Genomic DNA, 12,712 nt, shown 5'->3' on the forward strand with positions numbered 1-12,712 from the left:
CTTTAATATAGTAACATGTGCCAAAATGCAATCAGTAAATGTACATCAAGCGAAAGAGGCAATCCTGGCTTTTAAAAATGATGTTGGGGAGTTGGAGGGGATTTTAATTATATTTCTTCTTCCCCCTGTTAGGGTCCTGGACCAAACACCAAGGTATATTATGAAGCCAGACTAGACCCCAATAATTTTTCTATTTCAGCATAAATGTCAGTATAGGATGCTTCAATCCAGGAGTAATTCCACTGACAATTTAGGGATCTTTTATCAAAAAAGCTTTATTCATAACACAGTTTAAATATAACTCTAACAAAGCAAACGGCTTAACCTTTAACAGTTGAACTATGTTTAAAAAAGTTGAAAGTATACAACCCCAATTTCTAACTTATAATTCTTTCAGTTCCAAATACGTAACATTCTGTTACAGACCTAACATTCCAATTTAAATACTGTTAGCAACCATAAATATATTTGCCATAAGGATTTTAGACAATCTGGAAGCTTTCAGAGTGGTTTTGATTTCCCGAGCAGCTTGCAGACCTCTGTCTTTAAACAAATCCCACCCAGAATTGAAAGCTGTTTCCTCCCTGCGACATACCTAGCTCCTCCCATTAACCACATTATCACATGGTCCTGTCAATCAACTTAATCAAAAACTCCTGGGGAAATCTTTATCAATAAACAAAAGTTCATTAGCTCTCTCCTAATTAGACACTACAGGCGGGATTTTAAGACCTAGTTTGGGCAAGATCGTAAAATCCCACCTGAGGCCAATGGAGATTTCTGTTCTGCGAGCCTCACCCACCCCGGAATCGGGGCGGGCAAGGCGGTAAAATTCCAGCCTACATGGCTAAAATGGGTAATTATCCTGTTCTCCCAGCCTCTGAGCTGTGTCCCTACCCGACATACCTGTAGAAAAAACCTGTATTTTAAAACATTCCCCTAAAACATAAAATATATCAATCGCACACTATCATCACACCCCACCTGTGCCTTTATCCTGTTATAACCTCAATTTATTCTTTTCAGCTACAGTCTGTTACCATGCCAACAGCCATGCCTACAACTTGCCCTCAGCCGAGGCCAAAGCCACTGGGCAAATTCAATTTTTTTTACCTCCAAATATTTATTCTCGGCCTCAAGTTCCTTGCAATCACTTTCCCCTGCTTTATTATCATCATGTAACAGCTTCTTCTAACCCTGCATTAACAGAACAAAGTATAATCTAAAGCAGTACACAGGGGAGAATAACCATCAAAGCTGTATTACAGGTTGAAGGCAATAAGCCAAATGGTTCCTCAAGCATAGTGAAAACAAGCAAGCAGTTGGCAGAAGCTTAGAATAGTGAAGGAAGATATTTAAAACAGCTTAAATATTTGAAAATTGAATGTAAATATGCAACAATTGATTGTTTAGCTGCAACAGATTGTAACTCTACCACAATCTATTCCTTAACTGTGAGAAACCTGTGCATGTGGGATAATTAATTATTGGAAAGTGAAGTGTAAATATTACTTCACTGTAAACATGGAATGATTAATTAGAAGACTGCAAAAGGTACAGAATGGAAAACAGATAAAAAGCGAGACAGACGTGCAAGCATAATTTGGTGAGAGTGAGAGTGAAAGTAAAGATGGAGAAGAGGAAAGCATACGTTTATAGAAGGAGGAAATACAAAGTCAGATATCCTGAATGGAAATATGGGTGTTTAAATTGAATCTCACTTCGCCCATTTAACAGATTCTCAATACACTTCGCACTGCAGGTTGCTGCAATCAAAACACGTTGAGGATGTGCCGGTTACCATATCAGTGTTGATGCCCAACAAAACTGAGTGTGAAGCTGGTTAAGATATCAGAATAAGCTTGACTGCACTGATTTTAGGACCCCTTTGGGAAGCTATTATGTGCCAATACCTGAGTCACCATTTACTAAGCCTGTAAAGTAAATCATGATGAGTACAGTTGTGATGAGTACAGTTGTGATGAGTACAGTTGAAAGGCATTAAAAGGGGATCCTAACTTCTAGCAGCAGCTTAATTGCTTTTTTTCAGCAGTGTTTTAAATTGTCTTTAATCTGTCTTTTGAAAGTGCAGCAGCAAAACCTCTCAAATTCTAACAGGACTAGACAGGGTAAACGCAGGAAGGATGTTCTCGATGGTGGGGGAGTCCAGAACCAGAGTCACAATCTGAGCATACAGGGTAGACTGTTTAGAACTGAGATGAGAAGAAATTTCTTCATCCAGAGAGCGGTCAGCCTGTGGAATTCACTACCGCAGAAAGCAGTTGAGATCAAAGCATTGAATGTTTTCAAGAAGCAGACAGATAGAGTACTTGTGGCGAAAGGGATCAAAGAATATGGGAGGAAGGCAGGATCAGGCTATTGAGTTGGTTGATCAGCCATGATCATAATGAATGATAGAGCAGGCACAAAGGGCCAAATGGCCTCCTCCTGCTTTTTATGTTTCTATTACTTTCACCACTCTGCACAGTTGCTGTGTATTGGGCATCCTGCTGGCTCTGCTATTAGAGTTGTTAGATGAGGAGCAGCAGATCCAAGAAGAAATATCCCACAGATCTGCAGGTGCTATAAGGAGAAGGAAGGAGTTTGCAGGGTGCCTACAACATGCAAGTCTTCAGGAAATGTAGTTTAGTTCAATCTCATTGAGAAGCAGTTGATCAGGCTTCTTCACTTCCCAAGGGAATTGGTCCTAGAGCTTTGTCAGTCATTGCAGTATGGACTTGTGTCTCAAAGCCGGGGAAGGAAAAGATCAGTACCTGTCAAGATCACTTTGGCTCTGAATTTCAGTGCCACAGGATCATTGCAGGTTGTAACATGTGGCATCACTCCGTATGCTGTGCAGTGCTGCATCAGGAATGCCACTAAAGCAGTCTACCACAGGAAAATCAACTTTATCTCCTCTCCCCTGGAGTCAATAATGCAGTACAAGAAAGGAGGGGTAATCTCAATGATTGTAGGCTCCCTGAGAGGGCAAGAAATAATTGACCACACTGCCCTGCATTCTCTGCATCAAGACCCAGTCACACATGGGACCTGGAAGGAATTTCACGCTGCCCAGTTGCCAGTGACAACAGACATAATATTATGCAGGTCCTTATCTGAGCTGCTAGCGATAATCATGGTGCTACATCTTGCACCATCCTCAATGCATCTCTCTCTCTCTCACACACCCAAATCATTGAGCATCAAATTGGGGATGAGAAGCACCATGAGAGGACTCATGATTTCTGTGAGGAGCATAAAACCCAAGCTGCACAATAATCAGTGCCATGCACTCTCCAGAAAACTGATTGGGCAGAACACCTTCTCAACCAGAAGCCCCACTGCCTTGACTATTCGAGAGGAGTTCTGCAATATACACAACAGAGATCATGTCTCCAAGTTAATGGCCGTTTGCTGCATGCTCCAAAAAACATCGGAGTCACCTAGGTAGGAAGAAGTACAAGAGCCTGAAGATGATAAGAACAACGGGGCCGATGAGGGAGAGAGGCTGCTGGAGCTATCGGGCAGCAGTTAATCAGAGAGGTAAACCTGAACAACCTGTGTTTTGAAGAAGAATAATATTCAACTCCGTGTTAATGCTTGGTTTCTCTCTCCGCAGATGCTGCTAGACCTGTACGTCCATAACTTCCTATTTTTATTTTGGATTTCCGGTAGCCACGGTATTTACAATTTCTCACCTCCCAATGCACCTACACTCTCTCCTCCCATCTCACCAAGATTCTGACGCACACAATTTAATGCCTTCCAATTGTAAGCCTTTTCACCTTCTCATGAATGTGAAAGTTAAACCAGGCAGGCCAATTAACAGAAGACAAACAACAGCAAAAAGTGTAATTATTTCATTCTGCAACAAAATGAGCAGTAGACTGTTGCAAATCACTCTGTTGGTCCTGAAATGGATGAGAAGGGCTGTTTATGTCAAGCATAAACAAAGAGAGATTAATGGCTGCTGATAAAGTTTCACTTGGCCATGTAGAGTTAGCAGGATGAAATTGGGTGGAAAGGGGAAAGCTGTTACATAGGATTAAGTAAGATATATGGCACAGGAATAGATTATTTAGCCCAATCAGTCTATGCTGATGTTCACGTTCCACTCGAACCTTCTCCCATCTTTCTTCATCTAAATCCATCATCATAAACCTTTATCCTTTTCTTCCTCATTAGCTTGTCTAGCTTCTCCTTGAATGCATCTATACAATTTGCTTCAACCACTCCCTATGCTAGCGAATTCCACGTTCTTACCACTCTTTGGATAAAGAAGTTTCTTTTGAATTCCCTACTGAATTTCTCAGTGTCTATCTTTTGTTGATGGTCCCTAGTGGTGGCTCCTCCCCACAAGAGGGGACTTCTGTATTCACTAGTATCAAAATCTTTCAAGATTTTAAAGACCTCTCGTATGTTACCCTCAGCCTTTCTTCAAGAGAGAAGAGATCAACCTATCCATGTTGTAGTGGGAAAAGTGGCAGAGATGTGTGGTAGTGAGGAATAAATAGTGCATGCGTACTGCAGAATTGACAACAGAAAATGGGCACAGGCCGGTTTGTACCCCATCTTGTGACAAAGTCAGACAGAGAGAAAGAGAGAGCGAAAGTCAAATAGAAAGGCAAGAAAGAGAGGTCTGTAGAAAGTTCTAAAAGTTCCTGATGTACATGCCTTCCATAGTCTGAGCCATTAAGGTCATCATCTATGTCCTCTACAGCAGGGCTTGGATACAAACTTTCCCTTGAGCGAGCGTCTTCCCATGCTATTAAGACACGTAAATATTGGAGACTGGGAGCGCAAGTGGAAGCAGTTACAGATTTTTTATTACTTTGGTCCATAAGTGACACCACAGAAGATCAATTATTCATTATTAAGTACTATATGTATAGATAGAAACCTTTTCCTGCCAGTTTCTCTTGCTATGCTGGTACATGTCATTGATTCCATGGTTTCATTACATTTTTGACTAAAAAATAGTTGGAATGAAATTGTGGTGCGATATACAAGCGTACGAAAGTTTACCATTTTTATATGAAATGTCACTTTCCACAATTTTAACAGAGGAGCTAATCAATTTAAAATCAATACACTATTACCACACATGATGAGCTGCCCTAGTTGTGTTTCCAAGATAATGAGTGTGTTAACCTGAATTAGATAGATCTTCTCAGCACCCCCTCTCATTTAATTCCCTTCCTGATTGCTGATCATGGGGAGCGAAGATTTGGAAGTCAGATAAAAGATCAATTAATGATTAAAAATGTAATATTAATTTTTCAAAAGACTACCTTCTCCCCCCATCATCAATCCCATTATTCTGCTTTTTCAGTTCTCTTAATGTACTGTATTTAATAATTAGCCTGCGGAATTGGGATTTGGTGTAAATCAGTTCTTATTGGTTAGTCATGCCAAAATAGTTAAGTGCTAAAAACCTCCTTGGTCATGCTATTTGCATAACTATTCACGGATGCATATGTGGCAGATGCAGAAATAGGAGTAAAACCCAAATTCAGTGGCTTAGAAATAATGAAATGGAGACAAAAATTCTGAAGCCTTTGGACAGAAACCTTTGCTGAGGAGGCAGTTGATTCAGAAATGACTGATAAATATGAAGGGAAAAGAACCAAGGAGGGCTGAAAATGTTTAACCACTGATAAGGGGCCTTTTGGGAATCGTGGTATGTAATTTCCCCATTCCTTTCATTGCATTGCAGGCAGCATGTTAAATCTGTCCTGCCCACTGTTTTACAAGTTTCTAGTGTACAGCTAGAGTTACCCATACTATTCATTGCCTGCATTATGAGTGGCCAATGCTGCTTAGAGAGCCTACACCTCTTCGCATTGTAGTTGCACTAATTGGTGGCAATCATTTGAAAACTGAATTTTTGTTGTGATATTTTGAGGAATGGATGAACGTGAGATAGAGTGTGTGCCAATGTTTTCAGATATGGCCTGGCTGGATTTGGTGGAAGGGCAGCATGGTGGCACAGTGGTTAGCACTGCTGCCTCACAGTGCCAGGGACATGGGCTCGATTCCCAGCTTGGGTCACTGTCTGTGTGGAGTTTGCACATTCTCCCTGTGTCTGCGTGGGTTTCCTCCGGGTGCTCCGGTTTCATAGAATCATAGAAATCATAGAAACCCTACAGTACAGAAAGAGGCCATTCGGCCTATCGAGTCTGCACTGACCACAATCCCACCCAGGCCCTACCCCCATATCCCTACATACTTTACCCGCTAATCCCTCTAATCTACGCATCCCAGGACACTAAGGGGCAATTTTAACATGGCCAATCAACCTAACCCGCACATCTTTGGACTGTGGGAGGAAACCGGAGCACCCAGAGGAATCCCACACAGACACGAGGAGAATGTGCAAACTCCACACAGACAGTGACCCAAGTCGGGGATCGAACCCAGGTCCCTGGAGCTGTGAGGCAGCAGTGCTAACCACTGTGCTACCGTGCCGCCCTCCCACAATCTAAACCGTTTCCTCCCACAATCTAAAGATGTGCGGGTTAGGTGGATTGGCCATGCTAAATTGCCCCTTGGTGTCGGAGGAACTAGCTGGGTTAAATGCATGGCGTTGTGGGGATGGGACCTAGGTGGGATTGTGGTCGGTGCACACCCGATGGGCCGAATGACTGTAGAGTTCTATGATTCTATGATACAGAAAGGAGATGCATCCAGTATTTACAAGGGAACAAGAGACCCTGTCGACTAGTGCTCAGGAGGCAGCAGGAACAAGAGGTGTTGAAAGTTAACATGGAGAACGTTGCTCCAAGAAAATGGATGCAGTTCAGTTCGAAGTTTAGCAATTTCACATGGGTTGTCAAGTTATCAAGGTGAGTGAGTTCATCTTCAAATTGCATATCCTACCATCTTCACTATAAAGTTTGATAGTTCTACTGATTTTTTAGAGTTTTTTTAATTGGAAGCGCTTTATACCTCAGCTTTAAACCTTACAGCGCACTAACTTCATCTACTGCTCATTTTACTACACCACCATCACTGATCTACAAAGAATCTGTTATCAACTGGTCTCAAACTTAAAATTGAAATGCTTTACTTCACCATCATGGAATGGGCATCACTAAGGCCATGACCGGTGGGATGGCATGTGGAGAGAGGGCAGCACTGAAGTGATTGATCATAAATGTATCTGCATTCCTAATCTTCCTCATTTCTTCCCACTTCTCCCATCTCCCATCATCTCTTCTGACTTAGCTGCAGATTCTGTAAACTGGCACTTACCTTCTCCTCTCCCCTTACCACCACCCTACCCCCTGTCCCTTCCTTACTTCAGATACCCAAGAACAGGACCTTCCTCAGTCAGAGGAGGAAGAAGAAAGTGAAAATGAAGTGAATTTGTTACTCAATTTTACAAGCTTAGAGACAGTCTATAGTTATTTTAGAGGCAAGAATAGATGAAGATTCTGTACATTGGTAGAGATATGGAGGAATAAGTGTATGAGAAACGGTAGTGTAGGTGCCAGCTTGACAGAGTGCAAAGTCGTACGTTCGATCAGCTGCAGAGGATTCGAATGAAAACTTTGAGGGCATGGTTACAGCAGAACTCTGAAGCAGGTACATATGCATTGGAAAACCTACACTCAATAACTTGGAGCATGGAGGGGTAGCACTCATCTGGCACAGGGCTTACACAGACATTAGGACCCATCCTCTAATGTATGGGTGGTTATCTATGTCAGCAAACCTGTGGAATACAACACGACCACAGTCACAACATCCATTACAATGCGCATTGCAACACAGACAGCTGCTGTCAAAGGGCTGCTGTGGAATTTTAGACTGCTACCCTGTCTACTGTCACCATAGCTCTGGACACCAATCTTCAAAGAGGTTTCCAGAACATCACAACAGTCCCATAACTTGTTCTCCAGCAGATCAGCAGGATTGCTGAAGTGCCATCTCAGGAGAATGGCAGTGATTCCTTGGAGCACAAGTCTCTCTAAGGGTGACGGCATTCGTGCCCCCACCATTGCCCCTTTGCTGATGCCTGTCAGGCAGCCAGCTCTGACTACATCTCAAGCCAAAAAGGTGCAGTCCGAAGGCAAGACTTCTTGGTCCTGAGGCAATTGAAGTAGCCCTCCAAGGCATCTGCTGTTCCCTCAATCTAAGGTCACAGTCTTCCACCATGTACACCACTATCTCTGTGGAAATATCACGTAACAGCATACCGTGGGGCAAAAGCACATGAAAAACAGACGCTAAATGAATGTGAGGATGATTTGTTTATTTTATGATTGTACTATGTAATTGAATTTACAAATTTGAATTGCTCTGTGCATTTTTGGGGTGTTTTAGTTAATTGGTAAGAGGATGGCATGGTGATCAGTGATCAAGAAAAAGTAAAAAGCATGAAAGTCCTGAGGGAGACAATCTGATGGCTGTTCATGCCACACTCCCGCTGCAGTGAGGTCGGAGAATTTGGCCAACCAAATCTCCGTTCATGGGAAATTCCCGCCGGTGTGAATGGTGGTAAGATTCCGGCCCTGATATAAGTGAAGACGTGTTTGAGATTATTGAAAGTCTTGTTCCACCAGTTCCTCTTGTGTCAAGTACTATACCCTCCTGATGTTTTGGTTATGCAGAAAGCAACAGACCACCTTGAGTCCTGACACCCACTGTGCCAAGTAGTGATGTTCTGAGCAATGGCGGCATCATTTCAACACATCAATTGTCATTTTATTACATTTTGTTAGCAGCATGGCTTTTTGTGTATGCATGCTGCACACATGTGCAACTGAAGAAATCAACCATGTCATCAGCAGATAGTTGCTTTGTTACCCAGCAGCCACTCTTTATTTTGCCATGGTGGCTCGGATGCAGATGGCACAGTGGACTCCCATAGAGGGGATACTTCCATGATTCTCTCTCTCTGGTCACACAACAACTGGACTTGGAAGGAGTGGAAGCCCTTTCAGTTCGAGTGTATGGGAAGGTTGGCATGTAGCACCCACAAAATGATCTGCATACACTCAATGGCACCCTGCGGTGCAAGACAACCTGAATTCTTGCGAAGCTATGTGCTTGCTCTGCTTGTCTCTACCAAGAGAAAATTAAATTTAGTTAGTTTTCATTGAAAGATAGTCTTGGTGATTTCCCCTCTGTGAAAGGGGATGACAAAGGCAAGGAGTATGAGACGGTTGGTGAATGGAAAATGTGAGCAAAGTTATTGGTATCATTCATTAATTATTTTATCAATTTCTGTTGCATATTTTCCTCCTCTTTCTCATCCCCACTTGACATGTGGTTAATATAACATGTGGTTCCTCATAATGACCCTGTTGAATAGCATGATGCATTCTACCATAAACCTTGATGGATGTTAAGTTGAATACTGCAGGGTTCCTTCAGAGCAATCCAGTAAACAAGAGTTGTTTAAGGATGCTGATGTTCCATAATGTTTCTTGTGCCATCCTGGCTATTATTGTATGCCTGTTGTGCACATGTGTGGGTTCCAGATCAGATTCATAAACCATCATGTAACGGGGTAACACTTTTTACTTAATAAATTTATCAGTTTTGTTTTAAGAGAGTGACCAATTATGTAAATGAATGGGTTCCAGTAAATATAGTCCTTTAGATTTTCAGAATTTGAATGGTATGTTTCCTTCCAAAGGGTTCATTAGAAAAACTCAACAGTACAGCATAAGACAAAATGTAGCAGCATGGACAAGCAGTTAGCAAAGTTAGGGTGAATGTGTTGATTAGAAAAAGATTGGAAAGCATGTACCCCAATGGTCTCTGCTAGGTCCACATTTATTTCCTATATCTATCAATGACTTGGGCTCAGGACTTCAACTTCAATCTCTGCTGATCATGCTGTTTGTCAAACAGCAAAGGGGATTATAAAAGGCATCAGAAAAACATGGATTAATTGAATGGGCATTCGAGTAACTGATACAATTTACTGTGACATATGTGAGGTAATAGATCATATAAGGAAAAACAAGGGTTGGGAAAAATATTAAAAGGAAAGAAACGTGAGGGTGAAGATGAGCGAAGAGATCTAAGCGATTGAGTACATGCATGTTCAGGTAGATTTTTTAAAAATTGAGTTTACAAATAGAAACACAAGCATTTCATAGTAAAGAGGTAACAACCAATTTGTACAACATGTTGGGTAGGCCATAGTTAAGAGTATAGTGTGTGCACCCCATTGGTCATCTCATTAGAGAAATAACATAAAAGTCGTAGTGAGCAGGCAACATAGATTCACCAGAATGATGCTATGATTGGAAACTATTGTTATGAGGAGAGATACTAGAAATATTTCTACCATAACACAGTAGAAAGGGGTTTTGATTGATCATGAATTTGAAAATATCACTAAGCGTGGGGAAGGTGATTAGATTACATTTATTTATGCGATGAAATTTCTGAGCATGAAATGTTTCGCCACAGAATAGTTCAGGCAAAGACCAAGTCATCTTTTAAGGAGAAATTGATAAATGTTTGAAGCAAAGGAGGCCATAGGTTTGCAGGGAAAGTGAGGACAATGGGATTAGTTCTGGAATGCTGTCTGCACAAACACAGTGAACCAAATGACCCTCTTCTGTGCTGTAACTTTTCATGGTTTAAAAATGTTAAAAAGCTTTAGCTGAAGCTTGCAATTTTACTAAACGTAGTATGTTTCATTGATCATATTCCTTTGTATAAATTAATCCATACTAAAAGTTTAATACAGCTAATTTATTCCTAAACATAACTGTAGCATTAAACAAAGGCAAAATACTGCGATGTGGGAATCTGAAACAAAAACAGAAAACGCTGGAAAATCTCAGCAGGTCTGACAGCATCTGTGGAGACAGAATAGAGCCAATGCTTCAAGTCTGGAACTCTGATGAAGGGTCATCCAAACTCGAAACGTTGGCTCTATTCTCACTTCACAGATGCTGCCAGACCTGCTGAGATGTTCCACAATTTTCTGATTTTATAGCATTGAACACTTTGGAGTCAATGTGTAGTTGTACAAATGTTATTAATCAAAAACAGTAATCCTGAAAACTGTTTGGTGTTAACTAATGTTCATATTATTTATAACTAGATAAAATCTAAAATGTTTTGTCGTTCATTGTATAATTTTCAGCTTTAAATAATTACAAGCAAAGTAAGGATCATAAAACTTCTTGATACATTGATAAGCAGATAAGTAAAGATCCACAAATGATGTGGGTATAATTTTTATATTTTTCTTTTACTTGTTACTAAGTTATATGTTTACAAGTTTGCATACACATTTTCAATTCCAACTGTGGCTACATAACTGCAATCTGATTCAAATAGATAAACATGTGCAGTTGTAAATTCCGAATCACAAATAGAAGTGGCCAGTATAGAATTATTTTATTGTGTAAATAAGAAAGGGCTGAGGTCTAAGCATCTTGGTTGTGCGGCTGTGAAACCTGGACAACGTACAGCAAAGGCAGTGCTACAACTTTGGCATGGTGGCACATGGTGGCATGGTGGCATAGTGGTTAACATTGCTGCCTCACAACTCCAGAGATCTGGGTTCAATTCTTGCCTTGGGTGATTGTGTGGAGTTTGCACATTCTCCTTGTGTCTGCGTAGATTTCCTCCGGGTGCTCCGGTTTCCTCCCACAGTCCAAACATGTGCAGGTTAGGTTGATTTGCCATGGTAAATTGCCCCTTAATGTCAGATAGATTAGTACGTAAATATGCGGGTTACGGGGATAGGTCTTGGGTGGGATTATTGTCATTGCAGGCTTGATGGGCCAAATGGCCTCTTTCTGCACTGTAGGGATTCTATAAAAAAATCTTTTATCTTCCCTGTTTGAACACATTCTGGGCATCTTGTGGAAGGACAAAATCATGGATGGCTTCACAAAGGCAAAATTCCCTAGTATGTTGGCATTCATCGAGCAGAGGTAGTTTTGCTGGCTTGGGAATATTCACAGGATGGGAGATGGATGTATGCCCAAGACTTTCTAAATGGCAAGGTGGTCAGTAGACCAGGAGGAAACCCAAAGCTCCGCTTCTAGGATGCTCGCAAGCATGACATTAAGGACCTGAACGCCGATATTTGGATCTGGGAGACATTAATCATGGCAGAGGGTAATGGTTGATAACACCTGTGGGCCAGTGTGTGTTGCCATGATAATTGTTGGCTGTAACAGCTTGGCAATGGACACCAATGTCAAAAACAACAATCCACGATGACAGCTAACAATAATTTCATGTGCGGCTCTTGTGGCAAAACCTGCCGACCATGAATTGCCCTCTTTGGCCATCGGCAAAAGTGCACCATATGAAGCCAACTCACCCCCAACCAATTTGATTTGCTGCATGCCCATCATCATGCAATGGCATTGTAAGATGTATTTGACCTGTCATTATCAGGTGATGAAACTTGTAAGTTCAAAATTAATTACTGTAATTTGTGGTCTATTATTCAGACAATATATAAGCTTTTTGTTTTCAAAATTGTGCAGGCATCTTTCATTTAATATGTGCATGCTTAGACAAAACTGAATTGCTTGACTAAAAAGTTACAAATAATATGACAGGGTGTACTTAAGTTGTAAACAACAGATCTTATAGCTTTGTCATATTTATATAGAAATGCCTATGGTTGAATACGTAGAACTTATAGTGGGAAATTAAACTAGAAATTTTCTCATACTGCTATTAGATAACAGGTTTGTTCAGTCCTATGCTTGTGAAT

The 12,712-nt window shown here is 41.1% G+C and overlaps 1 protein-coding gene across 1 annotated transcript in view; it reads left to right on the forward strand.

Annotated features, from left to right (window-relative positions):
* Nucleotides 1-12,712, forward strand: part of LOC144505344 (glutamate receptor ionotropic, delta-2-like) — a 393,564-nt gene that overhangs the window by 214,736 nt on the left and 166,116 nt on the right. The gene's annotated exons all lie outside the window — the stretch shown is intronic.

This window comes from Mustelus asterias, chromosome 16 (assembly GCF_964213995.1).
Source record: "Mustelus asterias chromosome 16, sMusAst1.hap1.1, whole genome shotgun sequence".
NCBI classification, from domain to species: Eukaryota; Metazoa; Chordata; class Chondrichthyes; order Carcharhiniformes; family Triakidae; genus Mustelus; species Mustelus asterias.